Genomic DNA, 25650 nt, shown 5'->3' with positions numbered 1-25650 from the left:
TAGGTATCAGTGATAGGGAGGCCTGGGTTGGAGTCCAGGATGTCCCTCTTGAACTTCTTCCTACCCGACTAAGTGGGAGATATGATAATGATATTATATGATAGGTTATTTATAACGCGCTTAATACCCAGAGGTATCTAAGCGCAGACCCGGGGATCAAACCTGTGTTGCTTTGTGTCATCTTGCTTCCAAGGCGAGCATGTTGCCCTTGAGCTAGGATAGATGACAGAGTAGCAGTTAGAGAAGATGGGGGAAACCGAAAGCACCATAGATGGTCCGAGGGGAAGTAGGAGGAGGAGGGAGCGAAAGAGAGAAGAGGGACGCACAACCCAGCGCTACACAGCACAGATGTGCAGAGGTGAGTGAGCGGGGAGTCACACTGTAGTGAACACACAGAAGGAGCAGACAGGTACACTCAACAGTATAAAAGTACTCCCAGGGGCCTGGGGACCTAGGGAGTGGGAAGAGCCTAATGAGACACAGTTAATGGTCCCACAGTTACCACAAAGCAAAACCAGGTTCGACATTGCCAAAAAGAGAGGAAAAGGCCTAGTTTTAAACACATCAGCAATGCAAAAATACCCAGATTCAACTTTCCTACAAAGAGGGAAAAGGCCTAGTTTTAAACACAGCAGTAATGAGACTTTTCTGGGGAGTTGTGCAGCAAGACTAAACAATATAATTTACTGGAATTATTTGAGCGGTGGGGGGCAGTTTAGTGGGGTGCAGTGAGTGCTGCACCCCTGACCACCTACCTGATTGGTCGCTGCAGGTTGATGGCTGCAGGCTCTTTGCTTCCCTGACGGACACCGGCAGACACCACCTGGAGCTGCTTCTGAGGAGCTGTCCTTCGCCTCTGGATCCTTAGCCGCAGGGAGCTGCAACGGGCAGTGGGCTGCCCTACTGGGTTTGCCTAAGGGGGCAGAGTGCCCAATCAGGTATCGGGGCGGGTTGGGAGGCGGGAGGATAACGAGGAAGGAGTGGAAGGGTACAAAGGAGCTGCGAGACGGCAGAGCCCAACAATTAAAGTAATTTGGTCCCTGATGCTGCGGTGGGGGGCGCAGGAGCTAAAACACACACTCCCCCGATGAAGGAAGCAGGCAAAAAAAAGATGCTCCACTGTCAGATAAGATGAATGCTTTATTTGATCAGAGCCTTCAAGATTAGGTCTTCTAGATTATGATCCTTGAACATTTTCCCATAACTTGAGATAAGCCTTGCAGTATGCTCCTCTTTACAGAAGCACCATGTAAAGAACTATGTGGCGTGGTCATGGCAGTTAAACCGCAGGCTTTGCAACTGATCTCTGTGTTGTTTAATATCTTCTATTTTAGTGTGCGGGCATCAGGCGATGCTGCAAACTGGGCGCCGGCCTTCAGATCCGTCGCAGATCCTTAGCTTCCGCCCACACCTCGATGTGATTGGCCAGAAACGGTGTGTGTGTAGTCAATCACATCGGAGTATGGGCGGATTTCTTTAGATTGCGGGAAACTGCGTAGGCTCCACGCTCTTCTCCGGAGACCCAGAGAAGAGCATAAAATCCCAGAGTCTCCGGGTTAAACCGGAGACGTCTGCAACATGTTATAAGAATACTTATTGTTTGAATAGCACTAAAAGTTTCATTTACTTTATCTAAGAATGTAATGAAGATCTCCAGCCAGATCTGCTGAATATCGAAGCAAGTATTGGCTGGAGTCCATCCTCTTTTTCAGTATACCGGGCGTTTTCAATTCTTGGAAAATTGAACTAAAACCAAGGTGCTTGAAGATAACAACTAGGAGTGAATAAAGAAAGTTCACTTGAGGACAATATTCCAACCAGTCTAAAATTAAGGCAACAACAGACCAGGCCAAATTCCTTTGTGGCTACATGCTGCTATTTTGTGTGTTGTGATGATCGCTTTTGCAGCCTGGCCCCCCAACAGCAGCGAATTACCTTGTGGTTTAATTAGTGCTCGGCAAAAAAAGAATTATTTTTCATTTCTTTCTTGAGACGGAGCGTGTCTGCCATTTTGTGTGTGCAGCTGGAAATGTGCGAGGAATGATTACGTTTCTCGCATTGTTATGCGGGCGCGACTGGTGCCCATTCTCATTTTGCTGATTAGCTTTCATTGACCTTGGCACCATTGCATTACTATTTCCAGACCGGTTTTGATTCTGTAAATACTTTTCAGCCAAATGTCTTGTTTTTGGACAAGTGGTTTTCAGTCTTTCGCAGACCATGGGCAAATCGCCTGGCCCGGCTTCATTTGAACTTGTATGGGTGGATTCTTTTTAGCTGCACACTTCTCAGCAAGTTTTTTTGTGTGGCGTTAACGCATCATGATTTTTCAAGTTACTGGCAACTCAAAGCCAAGCGCATGGTGTCAACTCTGATCCAAGAACGGATATTAATGAGAGACCTATCCAAACAAACTAATAATAGGAAAACAAGGTGACATGAGGTCATTTTAACAAATGTATGTCAAACCACATGATTCTGAATAAGGCCATTGCATGGGAACGTTGGATATCAAAATAAGAGCCGCCAGCTTGAACAAGTCCGAATGGGCGGTAGACAATGTGTGGTGGCATGCACACCAAACTATGAGGGACAGGGGTGTGTGGCTTTTGTGCACTACACACCCGAGACACCTCGTTGGCCCCCCATTACCCGCTCACCACCTGCATTCCCAGTGAATATGTTTGTACAACATGATCAAATGTATTGAGGGAGCTTTTGGATTCATGGAATTTCAGTCGGGGGGAGGGGGAGCCTTTCACAGACTGTAAGCTGCCTTTGGTTGTCAAACTAGTCCTTGGTGAATTAAATTAGGCTACAAATGAACAACCCATATTTTTGGACTGTTTTACATTTGTGATCATTTGAGATTCTAGTATTAATTTTGAAAAGGTTCATTGTATTACAGTATAGGGTCAATGTCACAGAGAGGCATCTACAGACAACTCAAAGAAAAGGTCTCAAGGTGCTTACACAAATGCCAAGGGATTAGGTAGAACTGAAACAATGCAGTGGGACAGCCAAAGCAATATAAGTAGCTGTCCCCCCTCTCTCCCTAGCCTTTGCCAAATAGCAGACAGTCATTCAGTCTTTTGGGGTTTAAGTGACGGAGCACTTCTTTCTTGCCTCTTTTGGTTAGACTGCTCATATTTCGCTGCACTTTATGGGATGTGTTCATGACAGTTTCTCACCTGTGTGTAATGATAATTGTTGATGTGAACATTGTGGAGTGTCTCATCTGTGTGCAGGGTTGATGGTCTTGTTACTGCACTCCAGGGGGATGTCTCAGTATTTTATTTTTGTGGCAAGACATTGTGCTCGGAACCCACTCCAAATATTCCCCGCGATATGTAGATGTAAGGGTAACCAGATGCAGACACCCCACACCACAGAACGGCTCCCCTTGCATAACATGATGCACAGAAGTACGGGATGCTGCGTTATTAAGTGGTATTGATAGTTTGACAGATTCCAGGCAGGGTCAGGAGGTAAGCAACCAAATGAGAGGCGGAAGCTCAGGCAGGGCCAGGAGGATGGTAGTTCTGAACAGAGGAATGGCAAAGGACCCAGCAGAACTAGGAGGCTAGTAGAGTACCCCAGAGGGCAGACAGAATCTCAGGCAAAGTCAGGAGGAAGGAAGGTGGTCTAGAATGCTGACCGGGATCCAGACAGAGCCAGGAAGGAGGAGAACAGACCTGGGTACAGAAGGGAGACCTGGCAGGACCAAGTGAAAGAGCAGGCAGTGATGAGGTAATGGTAGAGGAAGGAAGTGGGCAGAGAATGAGAAAAACAGAAGGAAGGCAGCAGGGGCACAAGCAACACGAAGCAGTGCATTGAGGAAACTGGAAGCATTAAGAAGACCCAAACGATGGTGAAAGGTGATTTAAATGGACTGTTGTTATCAAAACTTGGCTCATCTCCATATCGCTTGTTGCCATGGTGGCAGAGAACTCTCACCACAATGCTCATGCAGTAAAAAAGGACACTGGTCCTCTGTGTCTATTCACGGAAGAGAACATAGCAGTGCCCATGAGCCAGGATATGCCTGTGTCTCTATCATCCCTGTGTTGTCCACCATGGCTGTGACCCCAGTCCTTCATGGTTTGCCAAGAATTAGCCTTCACCAAGCATAGACGGTCATGCGGAAAGTGTGACAGGATGTCATTGTCCTCCATATATGAATCCAGCATCAATACCTTTGGTGCCTGGAGCTGTTTGTACATGGGCCAGACATGAGATTACTTTGATTTTGGCTCAAATTACAATGGGCTCTGTGATTGTCAAGTTTAACCTTTTGGGGCTGGTCACAGACCCTGCCAGAGTCTCAACCAGCACGTGGGTCTTATGCCCTATGCTAGGCTCTTGTCCCTTGATTTGTGCACCTCCTCCTTCTTATCTGCTTCATCTTTCTTGTCTATATCTCCTCTTTCCCCTCCTCTGAATTATCCCCGTTCCTTTCTTGCTCAGTGGTTGACAGTGTTCTGCTCCTCTCCTTCACTACTGCTTCTCCTCCTTTGCTGCTCTTTGTTTCTTGTCACCCCTTCCAGATGTTCTCTTTGCCCACTTCTTCCGTCTTAGTTGTTGTTTCTGCCTACACCTCCCCTCGTGTCAACCTCTTTGACCTCCCTTTCCACTCTTGTTCTTCCCAACCTCTTTTTCCTCAATTGTTCTCTCTTCCCTTTCCTCATAGTTCCTTTCAGTCACATTCACCTCCTCTCTGTACCTTGTATTCTTCCCCACTTTGTTCATCCAGCTGTGCTCTACTCCTCATCTACATAGCTCCCTTTACCCCCATCTTTCCTTCTTTACCTTCTTCTTCTACCCAACAGACTTCTCTCCTCTCTACCATCCCCACACCACTGCACACTATTCTGCTCACTATGCATTAAACTCCTGACTCCCAGATTATTCACAACCTCATGTGCCTTTTAACGACCTTACGGTTGACCAGCTGCCATTTGTAATTGTATTACATTCAGCTCGGGTTTCGTACAGCGCAAGCATTGTGCTTGGGTGACCCACTGACAGACTGCAACACTTCCAACTATCTTCCATCTTTGCACTTGTGGTAACATGGCATTATGATACTTTGTTTCAAGGTGGGGTGGTGACATATTTGTTTCATTCCTTTGGCATCTCTGGTGGTGATTGCTCTGATTGTGTTTTGATCTTCTATCTACTGGGTGACGTGACAGGATCATGGCTCTAACCCTGTCAAGGGAGGCTAAGGACTGTCTCAAGACTCAGGACCCAAAGGAAAGTGGTCGTTGCTCTGATGAACATGGACTGTTCTCTGTCATGGAAGAGGCAAGTGAAAGATCCAATACCTACCACAGAGTACCCAGGCATGCTACAGGGGAATAGTGGCGCAGCGGTGGCAGAGCTGGAACCAGCAGGTTGCTGCCCAGCACTAGAGTAAACTAGGGAACACTCCCCAAAACCTTTGTAGACAAGGACTTACTTGATACAGGAGGGGAGCAGAAAACAACCAACTACAATGACCGCATGGCTGGCTGGAAGAAAATAGAGGCTAAAAATGGGCGGGCTGAAGGCCCCTTCAGCTCCCAAGGGGAGGAAGTGGGAGTTGCAAATAGAGAACCTAGAGACTGGCTCTGGGAAACAGCTGACCTGTGTGTCCAATGGAAGTTAAAGCACAATTCTAAGCAGGAGGGGGCAGCTGTAAAATGCCAGCAGACTCAGTCTGCAGTAAAAGGAGTTTGGGTGTTGTTGGAGGAGGACCAAGAGAGCTGAGAGGAGTGTGCAGCAGGTGGATGAGGACTTGGAGGAAAGATTTGACGTGTTTGGAAAGAGCAGAGTTAAGGTGTTTGGGATGAGAGAGTGGTGCCAATTTTGTTGTTTGGCTGTGAGCACGGGTGTGAGATAGAGGGGCGAGAGAAAGGAGTAAGATCAGTGGTCGAAGTGAACGGGAACGGTTGGGATCAGTGTTCCACTACTTTTATTTTTTACTGTTAATAGCTCCACTATGTTTTGCAACCATTTTCACCATTCCGGAACTGTTCTTTTTGAAGTTAAAGCACATTTCTCCATTTTACCACCAGATAGCAGTTATAGCTAAACCGAACTCTGTTTCAACTCAATTGGCTGTCAGCCAGCAGGACTGGAACCCTTAAAAAATGTGTTGCACGTTGCTCCCTTCCTTCCTACTCTGTCCCCCGCCAGAGTCACAATCTCACTACTTTTGTGGTACACTTCTATCACTGAGTAAGATCAGGAGAGCTGGGGGTAGTGGGGACAGAAGGGTTGAGAGGCAGAGTTAGGTGGGAGGAGGAAAGTGGAGACAAGAAGTGAGAGGAGCAATAAAACCAGGAGGAGGATAGAGAGGAGGAGTGCAAGGTGAGTAAGATGAGGAGGAAGGTGCAGAGAGGAGGCATTCAAAGTGAGAGGAGCGATAAGAACTGGAGTTGGGAGCAGGGTAGAGACGCAGAGCGAGAGGCAGAGAACGAGTGTCAGGAGAGCATGAGGATAGTTTGTGAAAGACTATCCCAATGAAAGGGTATGACAAGACCATCAAACAAACCTGGTTTAGGCCATGTGGCAAGCCAGAAGTAGGACTCGGACCAGAGGACAGGGTTTCCAAGTAACTTAAAAGAAAACGCCCTACTAACTCTACTGCTAAAGGGGAATTCCCTTTCTATCAAAACTATACTAACATGCTCATCAATAGTCAAAAGAAAAATAGTCCTCGGTCCAAACCTATCCACTAAATTGACCCTACCACTTAAAAAAATGTAAAAGAAAATGAGCTACAGTGTTCTACACTCGGGGTTGTTCACCATGATCTAGCTCAGGTGTTGCATGAGTTCTTCCTGATTCTGTATCCACCATCCGTAATCATCAGTTCTCCTTATTTGAGTTCTTGGCAGACTATCAAAGTTCTTCAAGATCCACGTTCAACAACAAAAAATCCTAAGTTCCTGCAAAAGCAAACTGTCAAAATGTCTGTAGGTGGAGGGATATTTCCCTGATTCTTCCACCACTTGGGTGGGTCTCTCCGCACTTGGTTCTGGTGTTGGGTGCATCTGTACTCCCCTCAGATCTGCTCTTTGCTTTGTTTATAAGGCCCATTGGGTTCCTCTGTTCCAGTGTCTCATGTAACACTCTGTGCTATTGGTAACCCCTCTCTCCTTCTGACTGTCTTCGCTGTTGTGAGTTCCTGTGATCCTTCTGGAGGTTGATACTACTTGGGTTGCTCAGACTCCCGCAACTCTGCTCCTTCCCTTGTGCTTTCTCTCTATATCAGGGCCTCTTTGGCCCTGCTCTGGGGTTAGGGCAACCCTTCCTTCTTCCCCCTCACCCATTCCTCTCTCTACCTCCCTCCCACCTGGGCAACCTGTATGCAGTATTGCAGGATTTGCTCCTCCATTGAGGATGTGTCTCTTCCACAGCTGTGGCGTTCTGCACAACTTGACACTTCACCAGATTGGGTACGAGCGGTTCTCGAGTGTCGCTCGTCTCTTCAGTCTCTTGCCCTTTTGCTCTCACGTTGAGAGTGGAGGATTCACTCCTCCCTCAGTTCCTGGTTTCAGTGTCAGTTCACGGGTACAGGGCCCACCATGTCCTTGGTATGGTTGCGCCTCTAAGTAAGCTTTGTTTTGTGCAGCCTTTGCTTCTCAGGGCCCGCACATCTCTGTGTCCAGCCGGGGGTGGCCCCCTTCGCTGTCCGCTCTGCGCCACAGCCAGCTCTGCCATTCAGCGTGGCCCTGCCCCTCAGCGATGTCACCACGCCAGAGGTTCGCCAACAACTTCAAAGGGTTGTATATAGCTGGTCCGATAGCACAGCGAGTAGAGCGCTCGCTTTGACATCTGTGCAGAGCCTGCCGACGCAGGTTCGAATCCCGGCGGGGCCAAACTCAGCCTTTCATCCTTCCGAGGTCAATAAATGAGCACCTCACACCGTGGGTGCTCAGTGCTCAGATGCCTGAGGGTTCGTAGCGCTATATAAATGCTAAATTATTATTATTATTATTATTATTATTATTATTATTATTATTATCATTGTTCCTCATCAGCTTTCCAGCCTATGGAGAGTTCAGCATTAGTCTCTGTTACTCCCATATAGGCGAGTAATACTCTGGGTGTAGTGAGTTATTCATGGGAATGGGAGTCATTGTCCCTTGCACGGGACTGGAGTGCCCAGTGAGGTCCCGCTTTCCCAATCCCCTTGGGATGGTTTTGCTTAGTCGGCTCATCTCCCTAGCCTCAAAAGGGGTGGCTCCCCCTAGGGAAGAAGGGACACATTCTCCAGATTTGTCATAGTCGCTGGTAAGTGCCTAAAGGAAGATGGATACCCCTATCAAGCACAAGGGCAGCATAGCCAGAATGTGGTACCCCGCCTATACCAAACCAAGCTTGGAGCAAGCCTTTTTGGAGTAGGGAGCCAGGGCTAGGGAGTTTACAGGAACGGGTAGAGGCACCATCCCTAGAATTAAAGCCCCAATTGCATCTATTTGTATATATTTTCATAATAACATTTGAAAATGTATTTGTCATACGTGGCTTAACTGTCACTGTAAAAATGTGCGTTCCGGCGCAAAGCTGCCTTTCATGGTCTCCTGCACAACTAGGCTACAAGCAGCTGCACTGGGAAGCAAGCTGCCCTCATATTGAGTACTAACCTTTACAATGTGTAGCTTGCTGTGCCCCATTGCAATTCTCCAGGGGCCAACCACAGGCTGGAAACCATGTTGTTGTGTAAAGGCATTTACATCCTCGTCAAAGCCAGTCCTTGTTTGTAACATGAAAGCAAGCAATTCCAGGGTGACTGGTTTGGTAAGACCAGCATCATACCTCCCAATACTAGGGGTCACCAAATGAATGGGCAATGGTGCTCCTGTAGATAACTAATTATTCCTGACTTGTTAACCATGAGCTTTTGTCACCAGTGTACTGATGGACTGTCTCTCCTCTTTCCTCGCCCCAGTTGCCAGCTAGCTGATGGGATTGTCACCATTCCCCTCCCCTTGGTTGTGAGTTATTCAGGTATTTGGTGTCCTGTAAAGTCTGAGGAACTTTATCACTTAATTCAACAATAGTAAAGTTCTAATTTCAGAACATTTTAAAAGTTAAGTTTGCATGAAACTTGTATTATTAAATGAGCAATTCTATGTTTTCATAGCATTTTTGTATCACGCCTAAGTGGTTTGCTATAAAGTTGAAAAAGTAAGAGATTTGCTGATGGAGTACTCTTGTAAAACGTTCTGAATATTATTTTGGGGAATTTAAAAAAGTGTGATGTAGCAAAACATTTCTTTGTGAAATAGACTTAATAAAGGAAGGTAGCCCATTAGGACTGATACTGATGGACTTAAAACGAAAGGTTGGGATGTGGGACTGAAGCAGGAATGTAGAGGTTCTGGCTACTAAAGTTATGACATGCGAATATTGTAAATTTCTACCAAAATTCCAACAACTGTAATATTTTATCCATTACTTCCCAGAAAGGCTGATGAGATGCAGCTTTCTTAAATTCACAGAACTTGTAGATTGTCTATGGATTCTCATAAAATCGAGCAATTGGAGCACCTGATGATTTATTGGGTGATATGAGCTAAAATTAGAATGGACTGTTTTCGGACATTTGTATTTAAGCAGGAAACCATTTACTATCAATATTATTGGGCCCAATGTATGAATGGCAGAAAATTGAGCCTTAAACTGGCGGGGTTGCATTTCTGGAATGACATTGAAGAGCTGCTTGTTGAAACGGCATATTAGATGTGAACACATTTTAATTGGGTATTTTTCTAATTTGAATTGAAATTAATCTTTTAATGAGTTATATTTATATTGTAAGAATGTACTGTTTCAGTTGTGTATTTGTGTATAAGGTTTGGCTATTGTAAACCATGAATGAACTTCAAATAAAAATGTTCAAAAAGCCTGAGGAATTTGATTAAAGGTTTTTAAACCTAGTCGGGCTATTGAATATATCTGGAATAGTGTTTAAATAGTACAGTTGAGAAAAGTTCAAGATACTGGTGCAAAGCTTTTAGCAAGCTAGTGAAGTCAGTTCTGCCTTGTGTGAAACACCCTATTCCTTGCTGGCGCTAGTCAGTGCTTCTCTTGAGCGTTTTCAGCAGAACAGGCAGTGTTGCATCACCTCAAAGGAAGTTCCTGGGGGAAATCAAATTTAAACAGTGGCCTCGTGGCTTACAGTGACTTTTAAATCTCTGAACAATACACTCTTGCATTTGTATGGGAATTATACAATTACAGTAAGCACAATGATAGGACATATTATTGATGCATGTACTACTCAATGCACAATTCCTCCTGGGGTTTAGAAATGCATGCTGAACTCCAGTAATCAGACATACCCCATTTTACTGGTGCCACTGAATAGTGTGTACCTCAAATATGCTATTTAAAAAACAAACAAAAAATATTGCTGCCTGTTCATTTTAATTTTCCTGGTTGTGAAACTGAAACCTAAACCTGTGGCTCCAGTGAGCAAGTCCTGCGCTGTTGACACGTTAGCCTGCTCTGTTTGGTTGTCACAGAAGATTGTACATTTGCTTCACATTCTGCAACTTTTGACGTTCAGTCTCTCTCGCTTCCTTTGATATCTCCAGTGCTATGTCGGCCTCGGAGAACATTGAGAAGATTGTAGAGGGGCATCAATGTGACAGGGTGTAACAGGCTTTGTGATGGTGGACTGCGATTCCGAGTACCTTGCACCCCACTCCCATCTACGAACATAGTGGTTTTGGAGCCCATGCTCTTCTTGCTCAGCTCATTATAGTGTGTTGTGCCCTTTAGTTAGGTGCTTCTTGCTACATGTAAGGGCCCTTGCCAGTATTGGTCTCCAAGTGAGACTGTTGTGGGGGTTGAACGCAGCCGTTTGGACACTGTTATTGCCTGTGGATGATGCTGTGCCCAGAATTGTGCACCGCAACTCAAGCAGTATTAACCAAATTGTACAAAGCCAATGCTTTACCTTGTAACTCCTGTGGCTAAGTCAAATAAGTACTATATTGCATTCCACTGTATCAAGTATCACATCTAGTGTGTTCTTGGTTAACCGCATATATCGAGAAGGTCTTTTCTGTGCCACTGTGGGGGCGTAAAAGCAATTACCCAATTCGATCCCATCCTATACTATGTACCGCCCGCATCCAAGTGTCTGCTTCATGGTGCTAGCTGTAAGGCAGGCGAAGTGGAAACACACATCCCTGCTCTATTCGTGGGCACCACTTTAAACCTAGTTGTTAACTACACAACATAACTTATTCTGCTTGCGACGCTAATCAGTCCATTTATGCATAGGTTGCAAGAGTTATTAAGTAGCCACCTTCCCCTTCCAGTATTTACTCCACAGGCTCCGAAGGTGAAATTACGGCAAGAGGTATATTTTGTAAGTACCCAAAAGCTTCAGCAAGATACCATGACAATATTTTTCTTTTTCTTGAAAGGTCTAGTGAAATTAAAACATTTTTTTATACATACTTTAGATGACACATTGTTCTCCACATTGCACTTCTTAAACATGGTGTTGTCGGTCTCTTGACTCTGGAATGAACCCATCTATTAGTGCGGAGGAGAGGAGTTGATATCTCCGCTAATAACATGCTGTTTGGTTTTAAAGGCATGTGAATGGTGCATCAGATACATCAAAGCACTGCAGTATATTAACATCACCTGGGGCTCAGATGTGCAATAAATGATGAGAGAAAAAGTCTTTGCGCATAAAACTGGTTGAATCCATTGCCTCTTTTGAAACTTGCTGATTTTTAAATCTTGCAAGTGTGGTCCACTGTGATAAATCCCTGGGCTTTTCAGTACTGTTGCCTTTATTTGAGCTTTGCGGTTGTGCAGTTTGGGCGGTTTGGCATGTACTGATGATTTACCCTGGTATTGCATGGGATCTTGCACACAACACTCAGGTCTAACCCCTTTGTTTTGCCCACTGCCAACAGATCCTTCCTCAATGTTCAGGTTTCCTGACAGGTCGATTACCCTTGATAAAAATAGAATAAGGTGTGGGTTTATAGCGACTCAGATGCCCAATGAGTGGTTTACAGGCTATTATTATTTTCTTCAATTAGATAGCCTCTTACAGAGATGCTAGGTTTCTTCACCAGTAGCTCTGTTTGGGATAGCGAGGTTTGGTCGAATTAGAATTTGTGAATTTGGCAGCAAATATATATATGTGGGGGCAGGGGCAGGTAATCATGATAATAAACACAGGGGGTGGTCGGGGAGGGCTTTGAGGTGGGCGTCTCTCCCATATATATTTGCAGCCAAATTGAACAAAATAAAAATAAAATTAGACAAATTATAATTCGACGAAAAAAACTCAACCTAATCATCTAGAACCGCTCTGTTTGCTCTTCTTCTATGGCAATAGGGACGTCTCCCAGCAACCCTCTGTTCCTCCTTCTGTCTCTCAGCTTAATAAGCCCAATGGTATTCAGTGTTCTCCTACATATCACCTTCTCCCTAGAATGCAAAAAGTCAGAGTGCCCCAATATATCAACCTGCTCTGGTCTTCAGCCCTACAAATAAGGGGTGTATCAGCCACTTTTTTCCCCTAAAAATTGGCAAATACTCCCAAAAACGAAAAATAGGGGGTACAAATACTCCCAACAAAACATAGGAGAAAGACATCTAGAATCTTGCGCCCCTGCTTTCACTCTCACAGCTCCATGGATATGTTTGGACCAGTAGTACACGTAGTACCACAGGAAGAAACTACTATTTTTACTGCCTGATTGTAAGACGTAAACATGTATCTTTTAATGTGAATGAATATCTAGATGCAAAGAAATAGATTTTACAAAGATTTTTCAGTTAAAACATATTGTTACACACTTATAAAAAAATACTATGATTAGGAATTGTACTTACATTTGTACTCCCTAAAAAATCATTTTATTCCCAACTTTAAAAAATAGGGAGTAAAATACTCCCACTTCCACATCTTATCTGGAACACTGCTGGTTTTATAGCGGATTGGCACCAATCCCTAACTGCCTTTGCTTGCGTCTCCACCCCCTCCTCATTCATGTTGGCTCCAACCCCCTTCTCACCCAATCCCGTCAGACTTATGGGCCGCCATGACACCTGCCCTTCTTGTTCCGCTGTGCTGCCCTCAAAGACTCCAAGGCTGTTCCTGTCCCATATGGAGATCAGTATGACGGGTTGCCTGGGTGTCCCTCGTCACCGCCCTTCCTGGCTGCTGTGACGGATGGTTTTGTGGCTAGGATCCACTCGGGTGCGTCTTCCCATTCTCCCCCCTGCTGCACCCGGCTGTTGGGTGTCCTGACCCACGTTTGGACTATTATGCTGCAACATTTGGTGCTGTGGGCTTAGGAAATCCAAGAGGGTGGAAAAGCCCACATTTGCGCCAGAATCCTGGAGAACCGTGCAGTTTTGCGCACAGCAAAATGGTCCCCTGACCTGCCACCCACCAGTGCAAAGAAAGATGGTTCTGTTCAAAACCCGTTTTTATTAATGTCAAAAATTGCTAAGATCATGGGCCCGGAACCACCAAACAAAAATCAAACTATGGTTGAGTGTTTTACTTTACTCTACTACAGATCCACATCAATGCCATGTCAAGTAAGGATCATATACTATCAAGTAAAATCCTTTCCTTTTGAAATGTATTAATTCAAGACAGCTGTCAAAAATAGGTGCCGTACCGGCATTGGACACTGAACGGCGCTGGCGCTCTATAAATCCTGACAGGAGAGCTGTCTTGCAGAACTGTGCAGTGAACAGAAGGGGGTCTTATGTAATTAAAAGTTCCAAAGACATGCCTTTCCTGAGAACTCTTAACACCCCAGAGACCCACACCAGGAGACAGGATATCACATGGGCCTGTTAATTGAGAGGGAGGGGTTTCTCCTCCAGCCTGCAGGACCCAACACAATAGTCTCTTTCAATTGAATGGGATATGCTGATTTGGCTGTGGACTGTAAACAGAGCTCTGCCTGGAAGAAGAGACATGTGATCCCTGACTCACCCAGTTCCTAGGGGCGGGCCAGACACTTTTTGTGAATGGAATTGAAGGTAAATATATGTTTTATAAAAACACTGATAACTAATTGTAACCAGATGACAGGAATGTACAATTTGGAGATCCTTAAAATGGAAAATGTACCTACAATTTGAGTCTAAACTCAATTCTGTACGATGTTCTGAGACCGAACCCCGCAATTTATTCATGTTGCAGACACTGGGTTTAAGCTAGAGACATGGAAATGTACTGGAATATGTGTAGAGAGATAGGCTACCTCTGTGTAAATTTGGGTAAAAGTCCAATATTGGGAAACCAACCAAAAAGCAGAAAAATGTTGTCATTTCTTAATCCAAGCTCTTAGAAACATCAGAGTTGGAACAGAGACTACCTTATGTGATATATGTGTGTATGTAATTTCAACAAATTGTGTATTTGGGAAATATGTATTTGGATCAGAAATAGATTTGTGTGCAATTTGACAAGGGGAGGATCCTCTGACCATAAACCTACCTCATCACTCTGACTCACTGCTCCCTTCTCAAATCAGGTCAAAGAGAAATCCTTGACCTATAAAATCATGAGTGGGTTGGGCAAAGAAAGTTAGCATCCACACCCATTTTCAAAAGACATAAAAAGAGCCACTGGAAGCCAGACAGACATTCACTTTCCACTTTTTTGCGGGACGCTTTGCCGGGAGACTCCAGATTTCAAATCCATCAATCTCCAGAGACCAGAACTTTGAATCCAGACTCCAGAACTTGTAGCAGAGAGGCCTGAATCCACAAGCTGAATCCTTTTTCAGCAGGCCTCAAAATCATTTGCAAATTATTCAAACAGCCGGGCTGAGCTGTCGGATTCTGGCCTAGAACCCTGTGCCAGAAACACCCAGAAAGCAGAGCTGTATCCAGAACCGCAGACCAGACCCAGACCAGATCGCTGTGAGCAGAACCAGAGATCCCGACCAGAACAGAACCAGAGATCCAGAACCAGAGAACCACGAGGGCATTCCTTCCAAAATTAGGAGTGAGTACCCAGCTAGAACTGTGCAGAACCCATCTCTTAGCATAAATTAATCTGATTCAAAACATTTGAACCTGTCCAGAACTGCATCATAGAATCGGGTGTCCCTTCTCTGATTTTAAACCTGTAAAAAGTGACATTTTGCCATTTTGAATCAATATTTCATTTCTGAAAATCTACCTTCACGAAATCGTCCGTATCTCTTGAACCGTTTGTGGAGCGAGTTTTAACTTTCATTATAAAGCTAAGATTCTAGGCTTTCCAACGAACCCAGAACCGACTTTCTATTCATTATACTTTTTCCGTAATCGCGCTCGACGCACTCGGAAAAAGTGCCGCGATTTGGCTCAAATTTCTTCACGTGTCAAAATAGCAGCTTCTTGCTTTCCTTTGCTGAAATTCGTTTGCAACCTGACAATCATTCATAGAGCATTGCTAAAGTGATCCTGAACAAATTTGAAGTAGCTATCACCCACCCTGAATCTCTTATAGGGAATTAAAATCATTTTAGCATATTTTTCCGGTCTTTGCATACCACCTTTAAAGTACTTTGCCTGTGTTTAAAATCATCCCTGTTTCTCTAAGCTTGCTAGGGGGGAACTGAATTCGTATTGTACATTTGATTCTATTCCTGAGAACTGTGTGCTCTCCCTTCCATCTTCTATTGCATAGGAGGGGGGGGTGAGTTGCCAAAAGGGGAAAAGTGATTCTATTACCTTTTGCTGAAATCATATCAAGTTTATTCCTGTGTTGCTTCTTTTCCACCTTGCATTTCCTTGTACCATATAAAGCATTCTCAGCTACCTTATCCTCTATACTACTCCTAAGTAATTAAACCAGTGTGCTAGTATAACATCATCCAGTGTTGATCACTGTCATATGTCTAAGTGTGATATCAAACATTAATTTATTATAAAAGTGTGATATATATCTATTGTTTAATTTTTCAAATAAACCTTTTTAATTTGCAAAACAAACCTACTTCTTCGCTCAGTGGGGTCAGGGGGATTCTAAGAGAGGAGCGTTATACAAGGGCTCATCATCCAGATTATAACTTGTCATAAAAATATATAGACAAGGGTTTCCCTTGAGCAATCCCAGACAAGGCACTGACTTAGTGGAAATGCTTGATTGGAGTCATTAACGGAGTGGGTGCTCGTAGCCGGGGATTCTGGATTAGATCTATCACTTGTGCAGATTAATACAGTGTGCTAACTGACAGGATGTATAAATTCAGTTGGATCACCACGCCGTGTTACACTGTAAAAACACCCCTCAAAGGAACGCTCTAAGGAAAGCAGTGCTGTATCCGGAACCCGAGAGAACCACAAACCAGACCGTTGTGAGCAGATCCGGTGCTTGACAGACCTAGAGAGCAGAGCTGACACAGATAGCCGGGACTTCAGAACCACCCGCCGGTAGTCCCGTCCAACCTGACCAGACCGTGACGAGGCCTATTTCAAATTGATATTGTGAGTACCTAGCAGAACTGTGCAGAACCAATCTCTTAGTTAAAATAATCTAATCCAAACTATTTTAACCTAAGTAGAACAGCCTCCTAGAAATCGTGTCATCTGTCATTTTTAAAGCTCTACAACTGTCGCCTGTCAATTGTGCAGCTGCAAGCTGTCACCTGTCATTTTGAGTTTTACTTTAAATCCGAAAATCTACCTTTATTAAATCGTCTGTATCTCTGGAACCGTTTGGGCAATCACGATTTACGCACTCGCGAAATTTACCGCGATTTGCGGTTTTGGCTCAATTTCTCCACTTGTCAAAATAGCAGCTCCATTCTTTCTTTTGTTAAAGTCCATTTGCAACTTGGTAATAACTCATAGAGCATTGCTAAAGTGAGCCTGAACTAATACCAACACGCATCTCCCACTCACCCTGAATCTCTAGAGGGAATTAAAATCAGTTGGCACATTTTCCCATCCATTGCCATCACATTTAAAAAGCATTTTGGGCCTGTGTTTCAAACTCCTATCTGTTTCCTCTAAGCTTGCTGGGGGGGAACTGAATTTCGTATTGTATTTGATTGCATTCCTGAGAACTGGGTGCTCCAGTTTCCATCTCCTTCCATTTCTTACATTGCATAGGGGAGGGGGGTGAATTGCCAGAGAAAAAGTGATTATCTTATCTTTTGCTAAAATCATATCAAGTATTTCTGTACTGCATTTTATTCCTCATTGCATTTCCTTGAAACCATAAAGCATTTTCAGCTACCTCATCCTCTATACTACTCCTAAGTAATCAAGTGTACGACTGTAACATTACCCATTGTGGATCCACATCATATGTCTCAGTGTACTATCAGATATTAATATATTATAAAAGTGTGATAGATATATATTGTTGAATTGTCCAAATAAACCTTTTAATTTGCAAAACAAACCTACTTCTTGGCTCAGTGGGGTCAGGGGGATTCTAAGAGGGGGGTGTTATACAAGGGTTGTCATCCAGAGTACTGAACTGGATATAAAAATACATCAATAAGGGTTTTCCTCAGCATCCCAGACTAGGCATTGACTTAGCTGTAGTGTTGATTGAATATCGCTTACAAAAGTGGGGGCTCGGAGCCGGAATATTCTGGGTTAGATTTACCACTTGTGCAGATTAATACAGTGTGCCAACAGACCAGATACACATATCCGGTTAGATCACCACGCTGTTTTACACTGTGAAAGCATCCCTCAAAGTAACGCTCTAAGGAAACGGTCTGTTTTGCAAAATAAAATACAAACTTCTGTAAGTCAGGAAGGAAATCAAGTTCCAGAATGACGACCTTGGTAGATATCAAAATAGCCAGAGAACACCTCTTACATAAGCTATTTGTGAGAGGTGAGTGGGCTCATCAGGACCAGGCGGTCTGGTTTCAGGCAATCACACCCCAGATCACTGAAACAGGGTCAGATACATGGAGAGACCAGGGTCCCTTACATGTGGCCCTGAGTGAACTATATATGGCCCCTAAGGCCAAGGATGAGCACAACAAGATTGCCAGGGTAGCGGCATATTTATATTTACATATGGGAGCCATACAGGACAAATGTGCCGAAGGCCAAAATCTGGCAAATAGGCAACTGATGGCATTAGAGAAGGCCCAATCTGACCTGGACTCTTCTGAGCAGAGGCTGCACAGGAGCCAGGAGTCAGAAAATGATAGTAGACAGTACATCATTAAAATAAAGGAGGATATGGATATCCTGCAACAGGAAAAGGCTGACCAGGATACCAGAATTCTGGCTTTGCAGAAGGAGCACCAAGACAGTTTGGACTCCTTACTGCAGTGCCAGAAAAAGCTGAAGCAACATCAATTTCAACAAGGCATGCACAGAGCAGGTAGCCACCCTGCAAATCCAACTAGACAGAGAGAAAGAGGAAAGCAATACATTGATTTTGAAAGACCTGGATACCCAGGCAGAGTTTGATGAAGAGCGCCAGAAAGCTGGTGCTCTTCAACAGCAGAGGGATGACCTGGCGGCACAGATGCAGGCTCTTACTTAGGAAAGGGATACCTTTGGCCAGGAAGTCTGCCACTTAAAAAGAAAAATTCAAGAAAATCACTTGGCCCTCCAGGGACTAGGTGACCTCCAAAAAGAGCATCAACACTTGTTAGAGCACACCAGGAGGGTGGAAGATGCTCTGGCAAGAAATGAGCAGGCCAGTAGGGATGGGACTCAGGAGGTAACCCTCCTGCAGCAAAGACTGGCCCAGTATTCCAGGACCAATCAGGAGGCACAGAGAGAGAATGAGGCTCTCTGTCAGCACAATGATAGGCTCCAGCAACAGGTAGCCATGCAGGAGAAACTGATAGAGTCTAGTAAGGCGTTAACTGAGGAACTGAAAGCGCAGGCTCTTGCATTGCAACAGGGAGCAGGGGCTGGTAGAGATAAAGTTTGCTGGGAAAGGGAAACACCTGAGCATAACCTCAGGAGCCCTAGTACCAGAGGCCTTCATCTCTCCCAGTCCTTGGACTCTGCCACCCCCATGTCCCCTGGCGCACATGAGCACAGGGCCACAGAGAGGGCAGATTACTATCCGGCCAAAAGTATGGGGTTCATAGGCCAGTACCTCCCAGGAATGGATGGGCGGGCATCCGGGTATGGGCACCTAAGCACAGTGCAATTTAGTGGGGAACCCCAGAAGAGTAGGCCCACTAAGGGCATCCTGAAAACCTCTGCCCAGTTAGGTCAGTGGGGGGGGTACCCATCAAATCCTGGCAGCAAGGAGGGATCTGAAGACTCCTCTGAGCGGCCCAGGACACAGGAGACGCGGTCCCCACATTCTGCCAGCCATTCCCAGGCTCGCAGAATCTGGGAGAGCCTGGAAGATCAGACGGGAACCTCTGGGAGCAGTGCTTCTGAGTCAGAGGATGAATGGACCAGGGTTACCCGAACCAAAAAGGCCAATAAGGCAAAAAAGAGCCTTGCTTAAGGACCCATTAAAGCAGATCAAGGCAATCAGGAGTGTCATCACGCCTTATCACAAGAATGCCAAGTATTCTGTTTGGGAACACTTGGAGCTCTATGAGCAAATGATGGAGACTTTCCATTTGAAGGACAGCAGTAGCTGCATTCAGTATGTCAAATGGACATTCTCCCCAGAATACTCCAGTTTCTTTGCGGGGCTGGAGGACCAAAACCATTCAAGATGGTCCAAATATAGGGCGGCCATCTTGAAACATTTTTCTGTTCACCGGAATTCCGAAGAGGATCGCAAGGCAGCCTACAATTTGCAATGTGGGGAGGATAAGGCCCCACAAGAATTTGTGCAGGAGTTAAAGCGTGCTTTTGCGCAGACTACAAAAAGGGTACGCACGGACGGTAAAGAATTTGTTAATATGCTTTTCCATGCCTTACCCAAATACATAATGACCCAGCTCGTGAGAGACTTCCACGAAAAAAGATCTTTAGACTAGGTCATTGAGCAAGCCACCCGCATCTATGAGGTGCAGAAACCGGTGGAAAATAAGAATCAGCCCAAAAAACCCAAAACCAACAAGACCCCTGCTGCTGCCAAGGTGGCAGAGGTAAAGGTTGCCCCCGTTTTAGATTTGTAGATGGGGGGCCTAAAAACCTGCCAGCACCGAACAATTCACAGCCCAGAAGGCCCTCGGGCCAGTCACAGACAGGGGGTCGAGGAGGTAATCCCACAAATGGGGTCCCTCGCTCCCCTGACTATGTAAGTCCCCTCTACAAGGGAAACAGACCCATCCTGGGTTACGTGTGGACTCCTCCAGCCCAAGGGGGGGGATCCAGTCAAGCACCTGACCCAGGGAACTTCCCTCCTAACTGCCTACAGGGGGGCAGAAATTCACCAAATCCTGGGCAGAACTTGATCCCCAGGTATCCACCCAACTTCCAGCCCCATAATCATCCATCCTTCTTTCCCCAATTCCCTGAGCCCAGACAACCGAATCCGGGACAGGGGAGGCCAAGGGGGGAGGGGTACCCGAATCTTCCCAACCCAGGGTATTACCAGAGAAGGGATAGCTACCCTTCCCGGGATCAGCCCAGGGGAGAAAACAGAACCCCGTATCAGCCTGAGCGGGTTTCCAGACTTGAGCGCCAGGTCCAAAATATGGCCCGGGATCTGGGTCACATACCGAGGGCTCAACAGAACCCTCAGATGAGCATGCCACCGCAGAATGCCCCAAACTCTGGGCCTGGTGCTCCAGAACAATGACGGGGCAGCACCCCGATAACCCACCGGTTCCCAGGGAGGAGGCACAAGGGGAAGGGGGGTGTAAAGCCTTGGAGGAAGCTTCCTTCCCCACTTGTAAACAGCCCCTTGAAACCTAGGAACCGGAAACAAAATCTCCTACCCCTGAAAGTCTGCCGCCCAAGGAGCAAAGAGGAGGTAGGAGAAACAAAGGACCCCAACAGACCCATTTTGTGGAGAAGGTACAGGTTTTCCAATTTGAGGGAGAGGGATCCTCAGAGGATCCTGGGAAAAGGATCTTCTCCTTCAGAGATGGGGGAACTCCTCGCAAGGAAAAATGGGTCCCAAGGGATTCCAACCCAGACTGGGTAGATGTGGGGATTGAGCTGTCGCCGCCCATCATTCTATCCCAGAACCAACAAGTCCGATAACCCCTGGTTCAAACCCATCCCGGTGACTGCCGCCAAAAAGGGGTGGGCGGCCCAGAACCGAAACCAGGGGAACCAAAAACCGCATCAATATCCAGTTGCAAACTTTTTCTTTCAGATTCCCATGACTCTCCACAGAATTCTGCCCAAATCTCTTCTCTAGCAATGTCCAAAACTAAAAAATTAGCCCACCAGTTGTCCAAAAATGTGCATTATCTGTGCCCCCTTGAGGAGAAGGAGGGAAGATACTATGCCTCGGTACAAGTACAGGTATAGCGTACAATTTTGGCACTGGTGGACACTGGATCCCAAGCTACCCTTCTGTCCAAAAGGGCCTTTGATGAACTAAATGCAGGAAGGGGGAGAATTACCGTATTCCTCTCACCTCTCTTCCTGGACAACTGCAGAACTTCGACGGGAAGGAAATTCCTGTCAAGGGAACTGCAGATTTGGACATAAAAATTGGGCGACACAAGGTGAAACACCAGGTCATAGTAGTGACTCCAGAGGGCACCCCTTGTTTACTAGGGAATGACCTCCTGAGAAGGTTGTCACCCCTAATAGATTGCGTAAACAAGGTCCTCTGGACCCAGACTAGCCGACCAATAAAATTAAAACAGAGTGTCAACCATGTTAGTTTAAACGGCACCCGACACATGGTTGAACAAAAATCTGACAAAGTAGAATTTCACTTCCAGAACAACCAAATTCCAGATGTGACAGTAATAGCAGTAGGACAACAGACGGGTGATGGGGGATCCTCTCTATTTCTGAAAATCAACCTTCCTTCCAGTTTAAGGTGGTATTCCACACTGGAAGGAAATACTCTGAAATACTTTACTAATCCACAATCAGACATTCCGACTCCGATAGTCCAGAAAGATGTGAAATCAGCTCAGAGCCTGGCTGATATTCAGCAAATTGGAGAGCAGCTGTTCATCCCTGTTCAGTTAAATGATGGGAAGGACGCTGTTCTCGTCCGAGTGTGTGTGAACAACGGTAAGAGCTTCATCAGCGAAGCCATGTTCCGCCAACTCCCAAAAGATCCAGCCATTCCCGCATTCAAACTGATAGACAAATGGGAAATGGATCTGGAAACACCCAATTCCAAACATCTCCTGCCAAGCAGGTGTATGCTCAAAATCTCCATTGGCAACAAGAGCATAGTCCATAATTGTTGGGTCGTGCGAGACGTTACTGCCGCCTTTTTTCTTAGGCAGTGACATTCTCAATCGCTTTGCCATTAGTTTGGACCTAATTAACTTCAAAGCTTGGTCCCGATTAGCGGATAATCCCATGGGCTTTGATGATCCTGAAAAAGCATTTAGGTCAGCTCAATTGCTACCTTATGCAGTTAAAATTCAGGTTAAAGGGGAAGTCTCCATCCCAGAGAGGACCTGACAATTCTCCCTGGAAGTGACAGTTAAGAGGACAAAAACTGAAAAACCCTGATGCTTATATTCATCTAAATGCTTTCCTCCAACAGCAAGGGCTAGGGGTAAACCCAACACCTTTAGTCAACATAGAACATGACACCATTCCAATAGAGGTGGATAACAGCGACTTAAAGAGTATTACTCTAGCCGCAGGCAGCGTTATTGGAATGGCGGTTGATGACCGACATTTCTCCATTGATTTAGGAAATGAACTGTTAGGACCAATCCCCAAGGACTATTTTGACAGTGACAGTGATGACAATACAACACCAGACAGGATCTTTACCCGGCATGGGGGTGGGGGGGGAACTTCCTGGTGTACACTTCTTGCCCTTATGGTAAGGAAGATGTGACTTGTGACTTCAGAGGGGATGAGGTGATTTTCCAGGTCCATGAGGGCTGCCTTTCCCACCTGAAGCCTCCGGTCCAAATCCGCGCTCTGACCAGGGTACTTCTCCACCCAGCTGGAGGAGGCCGCTGAGATAGCAAATCCAGAAGTCTTTCCAGGATTCAGGCAGATGGTGGAAGAGAGAGTCGACCTAGCTGATGCCTGTGTGACTCTGGAACAGAAGCAAAAGTTGAAACAAGTTTTCTTGGATTTCCAAGATCTCTTTGCGGTAGACTCATATGACTGTGGTCGCACCGACATCCACACAACAACAATTCCCACGGACCCTGGCATGACTCCAGTGTTTGTGAAGCAATATCGTTTGCCTCTCGCATCCATGGAGTCCCTTACTGAAATAATTAAGAACCTTGAGTCCCGGGGGATAATCCGTCCAGGACGCAGCACCTTCAATAATCCGGTGCTGGGAATATTGAAACCAAACGGCCAGTGGAGACTCTGTGCCGACCTTTGGGAGCTCAACAAACGGGTCCATAGTTCCCGATGGCCTCTGCCCTACATTGACCAAGGGCTGGCCCAGATTCAGGGGTCCCAGGTATTCACTGCAATAGACCTGACCAATGGATACTGGACCGTGCTGTCAGTAGGGAGGACCAATACAAACTGGCTTTTACCTTTGGGGGCCAGCAGTACACATGGACCCGGACTCCCTTCGGATACCTCAACTCCGGCAATGAATTCAACATGTTTCTACACAAGGCCATGCCCGACTTGGGTGCGAGGGGTAACCTGGCTTATGTAGATGATGTCCTCATTAAAAGCTCAACTGTTGAGGAACACATAGCGGAGATCCGTTATGTCCTGACCCAGTTGAGGGCCGCCGGAGCAAAACTTTCCTTCCAAAAAGCACAGTGGTGTAGAACCTGTGTTCATTTCTTGGGGCATGAGATTACTCCTCAGGGTCTCTGTCCCCAGGAAAAGAAAGTGGAAGCACTCCAGAAACTAAAGGATCCCACAACTCTGAGGGAACTAAGGAGCCTCCTTGGACTGACCAATTACAGCAGAAAGTTCATTCAGGACTACGCAGAGATCAGCCGACCCCTGATTCATCTTTTGAAGGGGGAGTCAAGTGGGAATGGGGTCCAGAACAATCCGAGGCAGTAAGACAACTCAAAAGAAGCCTCTCACAAGCGCCTTGCCTAGCTTACCCTGTCAGAAATAAGGAGTTCTTCCTGGAGACAGGGTTCTCTAATAGGTGCTTGACGGCAGTATTATACCAAAAGCATGACAAGGTCAATAAAGTAATCTCCTATGCGAGCAAAACTTTATCCTCTGTGGAGGAAAAATTCAACGATTGTGAGAAGGCACTCCTGGCAACGGTGTGGGCATTGAAGAATTACCGCCCGTTCATCCAGGGGAACACATCATAGTGGAGACTCCACACCAGCCTCTGCAATATCTCCAAAGTGACAGAATCCGAGCCGGAAATGTGAGTAATTCCCAAATTATTTCCTGTATTCTGTCAATGCAAGGCTTTCCTATGGAGGTCAGATACGGCCAAAACAAGAAGAGTCCCCTCGCGCAAGATCTGGCTGACTTGCATGATTGTGCCAGAGAAAACTGTCTCGAGGACGAAAGTCTAAAAATCAAGGACAACATGGAGGCATACCTTAATTCCCCACACAAAGTCTTTGAAGAGGACAAGTGTGAGGGAATTCCCACTGTCTATGTGGATGGATGCTCTTACCAGGTTGACAACAACGGGGAAAAAGAACTGGTGGCCGGCGTAGGGAATGCATGGGGAAGGAGTCCCCAGAACCCTCCGCTGGGTACAAAATCGGTCCCCGAAGTAGTCAAGTAGCAGCGTTGATGGCTGTGCATCAAGCCATCCTCACTGCTGTCCAACATCAACTCCACGAACTGGTCATAATCACAGATTCAGATAATGTACGGAACGGGTTTGTGGAGCACCTGGTTAATCGGAAAACCAGAGCCATGTTATGTACTAATAACAAACCCTTGAAACATGGGAAGTTAATCCAAAACATTGATGATCTGGTCACCTCGAGTGGGATGACCATCTACTGGAAAAAGATCAAGGGTCATTACAAAGTAGAGGGACCAGACAAAACTGGAAATGACTTAACTGATCAGCTGGCCAAAACCGGGGCCATCCAAGGGAATTGAGTCCCTGTTGGGGGAAATCCAGGTCACTGCTATCACTAGGTCCCAGACAAATGCTCACAATGATCTTTCAACTGCACAATGGAGTAAGGAGACCCCAGATGCCGATTTGATTACGGCTCAAAAAGGGGATCCAATAATTGGTAAGTTTTACCAACACATTGAGGACCCTGAGAACTTTCCCCTGACGGATACCGATTACATTGGGAAAGAGGACCTTAGAGTGTTGATGAAATGTCCAAAGATGTTCCGAATCCAAGACGGTTTGTTGGTAAGGAAATCCCAAGCTGGCCATGATCAGTGGGTGGTCCCTACCTCATTCCGAAGCCTGATGTTAAGTCACGCCCATGATGAGGCCACCGCCGGTCATAGGGGGTTTCATACAACACTTGAGATCTTAAGAGAGGTTGCATACTGGCCACACATGGGGCTTTCAGCCATCATCCCTCACACACCGTGCGCCTCTCCAAAAGAGGGGGATGACACTGCCATGGTCAGATTTGCAAATCGACTTTGTAGGTCCCGTGATTCGCTCGTCTAGGGGAAACAAGTACATGATGACGGTGACATGCTTGTTTACCAAGTGGT

The 25650-nt window shown here is 45.8% G+C and overlaps 1 protein-coding gene across 3 annotated transcripts in view; it reads left to right on the top strand.

Annotated features, from left to right (window-relative positions):
• Nucleotides 1–25650, top strand: part of FNDC3B (fibronectin type III domain containing 3B) — a 796261-nt gene that overhangs the window by 393019 nt on the left and 377592 nt on the right. The window lies entirely within an intron of this gene.

This window comes from Ambystoma mexicanum, chromosome 10 (genome assembly GCF_040938575.1).
Source record: "Ambystoma mexicanum isolate Mex_15411 chromosome 10, UKY_AmexF1_1, whole genome shotgun sequence".
Lineage (NCBI taxonomy): Eukaryota > Metazoa > Chordata > Amphibia > Caudata > Ambystomatidae > Ambystoma > Ambystoma mexicanum.
Note: the sequence above shows the minus strand (reverse complement) of the source record. Positions and strands in the feature narration are given on the sequence as shown.